Consider the following 12,392-nt stretch of genomic DNA (forward strand, 5'->3'; position numbering starts at 1 on the left):
TTATTGTCCAATGATTGCACGTTGGCAATTAGTATTGACGGTAATGGCAGCTTTCCACACGCCTTTTCTGGGTCCTGACCAGGCATCCGGCTCTTTGTCCTTTGTACCTGCGTCGCTTCCTCTTTCAAATAACGGGGATGTTGGCCCTGTCGGGTGTTTGGAGAATGTCCTGTGCATCTTGCTTGTTGAAGAAAAAATCTTTGTCTAATCCGAGGTGAGTGATCGCTGTCCTGATATCCAGAAGCTCTTTTCCCATAAGATACGGTTGCAGAAACATTATGTACAAAATAAGTTACAAATAACGTGAAAAAACCCCACATAATAGCACAATTGGTTGGGCGCCCGTAAAATTGCTGCCATTTCTTCCGGCGCCATTTTAAACTTCTACTGCTGATTGATGCTTTAAGGTTGACTATTAAACTTCCTTCCAACTCAGCCTTGAGGCCGAGGGGAAAAGTCACATTGCTAGTGCAGCAGAAGAGACTGGAATGCCTGTGAATCCACACTGCAGTTCCATGGAGAGACTAAGACAGTGGCTTCATCCAAAATGGCACCCTATTCCCTTTTTGGTGCATTAATTTTGACCAGGGCCCATAGTGTGAAGTGACTTGATTTTCCCTTTTTTAAAGTGATATTTGGTTGGTAGGCCTACTCATATTTAAATTCCAACTAAAGATTTAAATTTGATCTCTGCCTGGTTACAGCCTACCAAAAAAGAACATATCTGTAACGGTCGTCGTCGGTGGAAGAAGGTGAGGACCAAGGTGCAGCGTGGTATGTGTCCATATTTATTAAATGAACGCGAAAATAACAAAGAGAAGCGACCGAAAACAGTTCTGGCTGGTGCAGACACACAACAGAAAACAGAAAACAATCACCCACAAAACACAATAGAAAACAGGCTACCTAAATATGGTTCTCAATCAGGGACAACGATTGACAACTGCCTCTGATTGAGAACCATACCAGGCCAAACACAGAAATAGCAAATCATAGAAAAACTAACATAGACAACCCACCCAACTCACGCCCTGACCATACCAAAACAAAGACATAACAAAAAAACTAAGGTCAGAACGTGACAATATCGATGTGTCAAAAAGGAAAGAGTGCATTTTTATATTTCATGTTTGGAGTGTTCCCGAAATGACACCCTCCATCTTCTTAATCTAACCTGAGGCGTTGCTTGGCATTGCTCATCAAATCGACATTGGGTATGGTTATGATGATAAAATAGATAAGAGGTTGGCAGACTGGTGGGGCTGAGAAGTAGACAGGTCTGTGCATCGCTGTCTCTCCCAATCAAGCACAGGGTCTAAATGAAGTCCCCCGTTTCATCATTATTCTCAACCAACCCCCTTCACACATTCCCTCCTCTGACCCTCCACCCACGTCCCCACCCCCACCAGGCCACTGCAGTCATGATACAGATGGTATAATAAGTTCAACGGTTGCCTAGCAACTGAGTTGAGATTTGCCAGTAGGACCATACACAGCAGAGAATTAACAGTGTTTAGGATTGTGTTTGGGTGGGATTGTGTGTGTGTGTGTGTGTATGTGCATAGCAATACCTCAGTCTTAAGTTCTGTTCGATACATTGTAGCCTCTGTTCCCCAAGTATTATTCTTCAGTTCTCCATGCATTAGCCTATAGTTTGTTAATTTGTTACACTTACTTCCACTTTAGTCAGAGTTTGAGGGGAAATAGTGCTTCTAATGAAAATATTACATGAAAGCTATTTCAAGTCCATAAAAGTGCAATGTCACTCTTGACCTTTCTCCTCCTCTTTCCACTTCGCTCTCTCTCTCCAATCTTTCTCCCTCTCTTTATTTTCTCTCTCTCTCTCTAATTCATCATCACCGCTCAGGCAGACTTCCTGAGACTCTTCATGAGACTCTTTCATTAATGAAGCAATCAATTAAACAGAAACTCTTCGAGGGCCATGTCACAATATCCCCTAATCACTCTCTATTAATTGAGTTTTCTCCAAATGGGGCATAATTTCATGCACATTACATGACATCCACCTTCATACTACTTTCCCTATTCTAAGGGCTCTATTCAAACAGATCCGCTTTAGCCGATATCTGCATAGCGGTTGTTTTGGCAGTGTCGGAGGTGGAACTGCATTAGAGCTTTCAAATCCACAAGCAGCTCCTGACATTATACCTAAAGCGGACATTGCCATTGGCTGCAAGGAGTCACATTACGATAAATCCCATGCAGCCTTGTTTAGAAGTTTGAACACTGGAATGTGAGATGTAATCTACACCTCCATTAGGCTGATAGAAATCCTTTGCAATTTTGACATCATTATTTCTATATAGTCACAATTGTCCCGTGAGAGGTTTTTTTTGCACCCCCAAATTTTGGGGGATTTTAGTTTTTGGCCAAAAAAGACAGAATTAACCAGGAATTCAGCAAAAAAAAAGATGTCATTAAGGAAATCTGTTGCCAAGTTTTCACACAAATCAAAAAATGTACGCGATCGTGTCTCAATGCTATAAAGGTATTAAATTATTGTCATTTTCAAATACAATATCTTTTGGGCTTAGTTGTGGTCTATTTTGTATTATTTTTTTTCACCTTCATTTAACCAGGTAGGCCAGTTCAGAACAAGTTCTCATTTACAACTGTGACCTGGCCAAGATAAAGCAAAGCAGTGCGACACAAACAACAACACAGAGTTACACATGGAATAAACAAATGTACAGTCAATAACACAATAGAAAAAAGTCTATATACAGTGTGCGCAAATGAGGTAAGATTAGGGAGGTAAGGCAATAAATAGGCTGTAGTGGCAAAGTAATTAGAATTTAGCAATTAAACACGAGTGATAGATGTGCAGAAGATGAATGTGCAAGTAGAGATACTGGGGTGCAAAGGAGAAGAAATAAATAAATAATAACAATATGGGTATGAGGTAGTTGGATGGGCTATGTACAGGTGCAATGATCTGTGAGCTGCTCTGACAGCTGATGCTTAAAGTTAATGAGGGAGATATGAGTCTCCAGCCTCAGTGATTTTTGAATTTGTTCCAGTCATTGGCAGCAGAGAACGGGAAGGAAAGGCGGCCAAAGGAGGAATAGGCTTTGGGGTTGACCAGTGAAATATACCTTCTGGAGCGCGTGCTACGGGTGGGTGATGCTATGGTGACCAGTGAGCTGGGATAAGGCGGGGCTTTACCTAGCAAAGACTTATAGATGACCTGGAGCCAGTGGGTTTGGCGACGAATATGAAGCGGGGGCCAGCCAACGAGAGCATACAGGTCGCAGTGCTGGGTAGTATATGGGGCTTTGGTGACAGAACAGATGGCACTGTGATAGACTGCATTCAGTTTGCTGAGTAGAGTGTTGGAGGCTATTTTATAAATGACATCGCCAAAGTTGTAGGAGAGTTGTATGGCATTGAAGCTCGTCTGGAGGTTAGTTAACACAGTGTCAAAGAAGGGCCAGAAGTATACAGAATGGTGTCATCTGCGTAGAGGTGGATCAGAGAATCACCAGCAGCAAGAGCGACATTATTGATGTATACAGAGAAAAGAGTCGGTCCGAGAATTGAACCCTGTGGCGAACCCCCATAGAGGTCCGGACAACAGGCCCTCCAATTTGACACGCTGAACTCTGTCTGAGAAGTAGTTGGTGAACCAGGCGAGGCAGTCATTTGAGAAACCAAGGCTGTTGAGTCTGCCGATAAGAATGTGGTGATTGACAGAGTCGAAAACCTTGGCCAGGTCGATGAATACGGCTAAACAGTAAAGTCTTTTATCGATGGCCTTTATGATATCGTTTAGGACCTTGAGCGTGGCTGAGGTGCACCCATGACCAGCTCGGAAACCAGATTGCATAGCGGAGAAGGTACAGTGGGATTCGAAATGGTTGCTGATCTGTTTGTTAACTTGGCTTAAGACCTTAGAAAGGCAGGGTAGGATTTCTTTTTTTATTTGTACTTTTATTTAACTAGGTAAATTCTTATTTTCAATGACGGCTCAAGGGCCTTGTTCAGGGGCAGAACCACAGGTTTGTACCTTGTCAGCTCGGGGATTCGATCTTGTCCAACGCTCTAACCACTAGGCTGCCTGCCACCCTGGCATAGATCTGTAACAGTTTGGGTCTCGAGTGTCTCCCCTTTGAAGAGGGGGATGACCACGGCAGCTTTCCAATCTTTGGGGATCTCAGAGGATACGGAAGAGAGGTTGAACAGGCTAGTAATAGAGGTTGCAGCAATTGTGGCGGATAATTTTAGAAAGAGAGGGTCCAGAATGTCTAGCCCAGCTGATTCGTACGGGTCCAGGTTTTGCAGCTCTTTCAGAACATCTGCTATCTGGATTTGGGTGAAGGAGAAATGGGGGAGGTTGGGGCAAGTTGCTGTGGGGGGTGCAGGGCTGTTGACCGGAGTAGGTGTAGCCAGGTGGAAAGCATGGTCAGCCGTAGAAAAATGCTTATTGAAATTCTCAATCATCGTGGATTTATCGGTGGTGACCATGTTTCCTAGCCTCCGTGCAGTGGGCAGCTGGGAGGAGGTGCTCTTATTCTCCATGGACTCTACAGTGTCCCAGATTTTTTTTGAGTTTGTGCTACAGGATGCAAATGTCTGTTTGAAAAATCTTGCCTTTGCTTCCCTAACTGCCTGTGTGTATTGGTTCCTAAAAGTTGCATATCGTGGGGGCTATTCGATGTTAATGCAGTACGCCACAGGATGTTTTTGTGCTGGTCAAAAGGCAGTCAGGTCTGGAGTCAACCAAGGGCTATATCTGTTCCTGGTTCAACATTTTTTTAATGGGGCATGCTTATTTAAGATGGTGAGGAAAGCACTTTTAAAGAATAACCAGGCATCGTCTACTGATGGAATGAGGTCAATATCCTTCCAGGATACCAGGTCGATTAGAAAGGCCTGCTCGCTGAAGTGTTTTAGGGAGCAGTTTGCAGTGTACAAAGGGAGCAATTTGCAGTGTACAAATTACAATATTTATTTTCCGGCCCCCGGCAGAAATCGGCCTGTGGCTGTATCTAGCTGCCTATTCCTGCCCTAAACTAACATAGCTACAGCCAACCAGGGCAGATCTCAAGCAACTGCACACACAACCATGCTCTGTGCAGACTCATGTGAACGAGTGTAAGGCCCTACAGAGAAGTGTGTTGCAGGCTGCCTGTCTCCAAGTGGCAACCAAGGACACTGGGAATGGCACTTTTGCCACTTGTCTATAGAATATACACTGAGTATACAAAACATTAAGAACACCCGCTCTTTCCATGACATAGACTGACCAGGTGAATCCAGGTGAAAGCTATGATCCCTTATTGATGTCACTTGTTAAATCCACTTCAATCAGTGTATATAAAGGGGTGGAGACAGGTTAAAGAAGGATTTTTAAGCCTTGAGACATGGATTGTGTATGTGTGCCATTCAGAGGGTGAATTGGCAAGTCAAAAAATGTAAGTGACTTTGAACAGGGTAGGGTAGTAGATGCCAGGTGCACCGGTTTGTGTCAAGAACTGCAATGCTGCTGTGTTTTTCACACTCAACAGTTTCACGTGTGTATCAAGAATGGTCCACTACCCAAAGGACATCAAGCCAACTTGACACAACTGTGGGAAGCTTTGGAGTTAACATGGGCCAGCATCCCTGTGTAACGCTTTCGACACCTTGTGGAGCCCATGCCCCGACAAATTGAGGCTGTTCTGAGAGCAAAAGGTGGGGGGGTGCAACTCAATATTAGGGAGGGGTTCTTAATGTTTGGTATTCTCAGTGTAAACTTGTTTGAATAATTTTGTAGTGTATATTTTACATTTGAGTCATTTAGCAGATGCTCTTATCCAGAGCGACATACAGTAGAGAGTGCATACAGGGCGGCAGGTAGCCTAGTGGTTAGAGAGTTGGACTAGTAACCAAAAGGTTGCAAGATTGAATCCTCGAGATGAAAAGGTAAAAATCTGTTGTTCTGCCCCTGAACAAGGCAGTTTACCCACTCTTCCTAGGCCGTCATTGAAAATAAGAATTTGTTCTTAACTGACTTGCCTAGTTAAATGAAGGTAAAATAAAAAATAAAAAAATGTAATACTGTTCCCCCATGGAACCCACAACCCAAGCACCATGCTCTACCAACTGAGCCACACAATATCACTAAAAGCTCTCCAAGACGTTAAGGCCATTTTGTTTTTTTGTGTGAAATTACTGTTTTCTTCTTCAAGATGTCAAGACCATTATGAGTCGGAATACCTAATATAAAAATTGACAGTCTTTTTGGGATCATGGATCTAGCCTATTACCTTTTCATATTTCCATTCAATTATGTTATTTTAATATGATCTATACTAGTGTTTGGGGTTGTACTCTTCCAGTATCATACACCAATGTTGGTATTCGTCTAGCCTGAGTGCCAGTCTGTTTGTGATATCATGCCAACTTCTGGTCATGCACGACATGGCATGACAATGAGCAATGGATTTGGCAAGAGCACAAACAGATCTGGGACCAGGCTAGTATTTGTCCTCATATCATTAATAGACTATACTGTAAGTCACACAACAGCCTCTCCTTTATTTCAGGCAGGATCTAAGTTAATACATGTAATGATGCCAACGTTTCCGTCTGTCACTTCTGTCAGCTAGTGAATCACCCAATACTCCAGGGTGGATCTGGATCACAGAATATGTACTGGAGAGGATGTCTGCTTCCCCAATAGCACCCTATTCTTTATAAAGTGCCGCTCTTTTGACCAGTACTTTGGTCAAAAGTAGTCTACTATATAGGACATAGGGTGCCATTTGGGAAGCAGTCGAAATACCAAAGTGCTTCTTTTACAAGAGCCTTCTTTATATTTCACTTCTCCGTACATGATCTTACTCGAAAAATATCTTACTTTCAGGAGAATTTGCAACAGGAAAATGAAAGAAACAAACCTTCCCTTCCAAGTCCACAAGTCTCTGCGATCATCGTCTGTGATTTTATTAGGGGTTCACCGCGAAGCTGTGAAATCTATTGTTATTGTCTTCACTTAAACCCTCATATTGTCACCCCATTTGGCCTACTTTGTATGTAGGTGTCTTTCCTCATGCTGAACAAATTTCCCTCAAGGACCCATAAGGTCCGTCAGCATAGATTTTCCTCAATCTTATTTTTATTTTTTATTTTTAAAATTTACAATCTTTGAAAATCTTCTCATGAACCATACGTCCAAATAGCACCAACTAAGGGATTGGATAAGAGATGGCTGAGTTATTGATCAATCAGGAAATCAGAATTGATTTGTCCATTTAAATCCTTTGTAAAATCCACTCCACAATGGCCAGTTTCAACTTGAAACTTTTTAGGGTCATTACCAGGATGAACCATGTTACGTTTGGCATTGATATCTTAATAAATAGGGAAGCTATTGACATGAACCTTTTTTACTATGCAACGCTAATGCTTAAAATAACCATTAAAAAAATCTAAAAATCAGATTCACTCCAAATGAGGTCTTTGGACTCATCACAATAGTCCCTAAAGAGTTTGTGAAAATAACATTGATGCATTCAAAGATGCCAACACTATATGCCAGTAGATTCATATTAGCGTATACACTAATATGCAAACATAAAAAATTAAAAAATACTTCTAAAATCTTCTTCTCATGAATCAAATGACACCAAATTATATGTACATGTTTAACCTTAGTTTGAGAAAAAGCGAAGGAATTTTACATGTCAATTCAAATCACTGTAAATCCACTCCATTGTGGCGTTTTAACTCAAAACCTATAATCACTATCATGGACCACACTAAATTCCTACATGATAGAGTGGTTGCTTTGTTATCCAAATGATCTGATGTCCTTTCTGCCATACTGTGGAACCTGACCATTGCTGCCCACAGCTATATATATGTTTTTCCTTTTCAGCATCCATCATCAATCATCCCTCTATTCCAGAGAGTCTTGGGATCCTTTAGTCGATATTGCCTTATTTCTCATATATAGTCTTCTACTCACTTTGAGGTAAAATATTTGTCAGATTGAAACACCTGGTTTGTTATTATGCCAACCCAATCTTTAAAAAAATACAGAACTAGGCATGTACAGGGTATAATCCATATAATCCACAGGCATATGCAACATAGGAGTCAATATTTTTTTTATGGTCAATCGTTTGTAGACTTCGTAGACTTGGATGGAGGGTCATTTTCTTCAAATGTCAACACAGCCAAGCATGACATAATTGCTTTGGAGATACTGGGTAATTACTTTCACGCTGATAGTGGGCCACATGCATTTTTATGCGGGGATTTTCACTGTTCATTTACACTAGTGGGATGTAAAGAGAAGAAAAGAGCAGCTTTGGGAAAGTGAGATATGGGTGAGGGAAAGAGTAGCGGAATAGAAAGGGTTAGAAAGATTGAACACCTTTTTTTTTGTGTTTACAGGTATGTGTGTGTGCGTGCGGTGTCTGTGTGTGTGTATTCGTGTGAGTGTGTGCGTGCCTGAGAGAGAATGTGACCGTGAATTCATATGCATTTGAGTGGAAGGGGGAAAGAATAGAAAGACATGAACAGAAAGAGACTGACTCTGTGCCAGCTAGTCCTAAAAAATGGCCAGCTAGTCCTCATTGCTATACTACAATGCAACTTTGACATTATTTGTGCTGATCTGTGATGGATGAATAGATTCAGAGAGTGAAGGCCAAGGATTGGGTTGTGAGAGCCACAGAGAGAAAGGGATAGGGAAGGACGGAAAGAGAGAGAGAGACAGAGAGAGAGGGAAAGACAAGGAGGGAGGGAGCGAGGGGTAACGACAGGAAGACCCGTAAGCAACACCAATTATGACCCTTTACCAAGAGGAGAGAAGGGGAAATAGCATGTCTCCCTGTGTCTATCACTGCCTGAAGTACAATTAGTTTAATTATATGGAGAGAAAGAGTGAGTGTGTGAGAGAGGGAGAGAGAAAGAGGGGCAGACAGAGAGAGACTGAGGGGTGGGGGGGTTGACTGAGTGTGGGGAGTCGAGAGTGGAGTGTAGAGACAGAGAGAGACTGGGAGGGGGAGAGGGAGGGGAAGAAACAGACATACTGAGAGGAGAGAGAGACAGAAAGGGAGACTGGGAGACAGTCTGTACTGCATTGCATTGGCACTGGCTTGGAAAGCAAAACAGAACAGAAAAGAGAGAAAAAGGAAGCGAGAGTTTTTCTGGTGATCCTGGAACAACTGCAACACTGCACTGAATGAGGAGGGGGGGCAAGTGGGAGGAGAGAAAGAGAAGGAGGGAGAGAAAGGAAAGACAGAAATAGTCACACACAGAAGCGCAAAACAGACTGTCAAGGAATATCTGTCAAGGAATAATTTTCCTTCCCGTTGAGTCACTCTATAATCTTCCTCCTCCAGCATGCCTTTGTTCTTCCTCCTCTCATTCTCTTTTTTTTTTATCTCAACTTGAACTATTCATGCATTAAATTTTGAATGCATCTTTCTCCTCTCCCTGACTCTCACTGTCTCTCTTTCTCCATCTCTCTCTCTCTGTCTTCCTCCCTCCCTTCTCCTCACCACCTGTTAGTCTTGATTCTCTCTTCACCGGTATTTCCAGTTTTACGGGGGAGTTTCACACTCACGCTATTACTAAGGTAAGTCCATACTTTTATCAGTGGATATTGCATTTTCATCTATTTCTAAGCTCTTTTTTTGTGTGATTGCAAATGTTTCTTTTTTTAAAATCTTGATCTTTCGTTTATTCTATCACACCGCTTATTTTACCGCATTCACTCTTTCCCCGCGTTGTCTGTCACATCCCCTCTACTCCTCTTTTTTTCCCACTATCAGTAGGTCTAATGTGCAGTTTGTCAGTATTAGCTGTTTGAGCTGTCAATGTCTCCTCACTCAATGTAGTCGCCGGTGTGTCCGTTCACTTCACGTGACATTTACTCTCAACGATTGTCACCTGTGATTGTCATCTGTGCTACGCTGTGAAAACGAATACAGGAAAAACAATGCGTAGCCAAGTTGTAGGGTGTACCCACCCGCGCACACATGCACGTACGTACAGACACATATGCACATACACACACAGTACACACTTTAGTTAGATTTATTTAACTCTCTCTTTCACTCACACACAACTAGAGACTTGATGCTTTATCTCGCCCTCACACATATGCGCAATTTTGGGGTCTTTTTGTTGTTGTTGTATCTCCCTCTAACACACATGCCCCCCGCAACCCCTACCCCAGCTCCAATCCTGAAACAAACACACACAAAAGCACACACACACACTGGAAATAATTTGACTCTAATTGACAAGCGCTCACCGTGGTACTAGGAGGCTGAGTGAAACACAGACTATTAGGTTCTAATGAGTAGAGTGCACTGCACAATAATGTCTGTCTCCACAGTTTTATTTAAAGGTGAAAAGAGACTGCCAAGGGCCTATTTAGGTTCTATGAAAGACTGGAAAGAAAGTAACACAACACAGGTTGGGGGAAAGAAACGCCAAAAAGACTGACAGAGAGAGAATTTGAAAGATAAAGACAGGAGGATGCAAGACGAAGGGTTGACGAATAGAGAGCGGAAAAGGGGGTGAGAGGATGAAAAGAGGAAAGTCGTGGAAGCGACCATGCATATGATATGATATGAGTCTAATTCAAGGTGAAAGAGCTAACTGAAGAAGGGAGAGGCAGGGTTGAGTTGGAAGGGGGACTCTTGTTGCGAATAAGTTTTTTCTGAGATGTTCTTGTCTGTCAGGGTTTATAAAGCCCTTTTTATTCAAGTTTGGACCTGAGAACTGTCTGTCCCCATAGGAGAACCCTTTGAAGAACCCTTTTTGGTTCCAGGTGCAACCCTTTTGCGTTCCATGTAGAACCTTTTCCACAGAGAAAAAAAATATATCCAAGGGTCAAGGTTGGAGAATTACAGTATCTACAGGTCTCTAAATCTACAATTAGATGCCACCTCCATGCCAATAGGCTTTTTGGAAGGGTTGCCAGAAAAAATCCTTTATTGAGAGCAACCAACAAATGTACACACCTGGAGTATGCTAAACGCATGGAGTTTGCTAAACGGCATCGGCACTTGGATTGGAACCAGTGCTATTGGCTGATGAGAAGAAAATAGAGCTATTTGGTCATGCACACCAGTGGTGGGTTTGGCATCGAAAGAAAGATGCATATACAGAAAATAACCCCACCGCAATGATGGCAATCATCCATTTTTATCACCAGTAAGAAACAATTGGCTGCTAACAGCTGAGAACTTCTAGCTAACTGGCAAGCACGAAAACAGTCAACAACTTCGGGAGTAGAGAGAACCCTATAAATTGGCAGATCGCCCTCTAGTTGCGAAAGTAAGAACCGCCAAAAATGCGGAGTCAAGGAAGATAATAAGTATTCTGAAAAGGAAACATATATAGAGTACCAGTCAAAAGTTTGGACACACCTACTCATTCAAGGGTTTTTCTTTATTTTTACAATGTTCTACATTGAAGAATAATAGTAAAGACATAAAAAGTATGAAATGTCACATATTTAACAACAGTCTTGAAGGAGTTCCCACATATGCTGAGCACTTGTTGGCTGCTTTTCCTTCACTCTGCGGTCCAACTCATCCCAAACCATCTCAATTTGTTTGAGGTCGGGTGATTGTAGAGGCCAGGTCACCTGATACAGCACTCCATCACTCTCCTTCTTGGTCAAATAGCCCTTACATAGCCTGGAGGTGTATTGGGTCATTGTCCTGTTGAAAAACAAATTATAGTCCCACTAAGCGCAAACCAGATGGGATGGCATATTGCTGCAGAATGCTGTGATAGCCATGCTGGTTAAGTGTGCCTTGAATTACTACATATTCCATGTCTTCACTATTATTCTACAATGAGTAGGTGTGTCCAAACTTGACCGGTACCGTATATATTTTTTTAGGCACTCTAAGACAAAAGAAACCTGAGACAGTGTGTAAATGATAACACAGGGCAGGAAATTAAGAAATTGATTAAAATGCTTGAAGTGAATGCTGGAATTTTTAAAAAAAACAGTGTGCATAAAGGAAATAGACACCTGGCTCAAATAGAAGTCTCTCTCTAATAAAGTGTTTAATTTCAGTTTTACAGTATTTATTTTACAGTTATAAGGAAGGTAGTCTTGCGTTGCCATATCTCCAAAATCATGTAATTGTCACGCCTCCCTTGGAGGTTTGGAGATTTTTGCATTGCAAAAACAGTTTGAAAGATCCACTGGGGACAATATTTCGATTGGATGTTACATTTCAAGTACCCTCCCACAACACGCCCATTGAAAGGGGTGTTATGTTCGTCACTAATTTTCAACTGGGTAGGGCACATTTTGTAGAAAGTCTCTCTCCGGGAAGATGTCAATTTATATTTACAACTATATTTACAACCTGAATTTTTCTCAGGTCAACATACTGTAAATATAT

General features: G+C 42.0%; 1 protein-coding gene across 2 annotated transcripts in view; it reads left to right on the forward strand.

Annotated features, from left to right (window-relative positions):
* Positions 1-9,318: 9,318 nt before the first annotated feature.
* LOC139367546 (double C2-like domain-containing protein alpha) overlaps positions 9,319-12,392 on the forward strand; it is a 79,002-nt gene continuing 75,928 nt past the window's right edge. The window contains exon 1 of one of the 2 annotated variants that reach the window (XM_071105795.1): positions 9,319-9,592. The gene's annotated coding sequence lies outside the window, so the exon portion shown is untranslated. The remainder of the gene's footprint in view (positions 9,593-12,392) is intronic. The other variant, XM_071105796.1, reaches the window with a different exon arrangement.

The sequence above is a fragment of the Oncorhynchus clarkii genome, chromosome 16 (assembly GCF_045791955.1).
Source record: "Oncorhynchus clarkii lewisi isolate Uvic-CL-2024 chromosome 16, UVic_Ocla_1.0, whole genome shotgun sequence".
In the NCBI taxonomy this organism is placed as follows: Eukaryota; Metazoa; Chordata; class Actinopteri; order Salmoniformes; family Salmonidae; genus Oncorhynchus; species Oncorhynchus clarkii.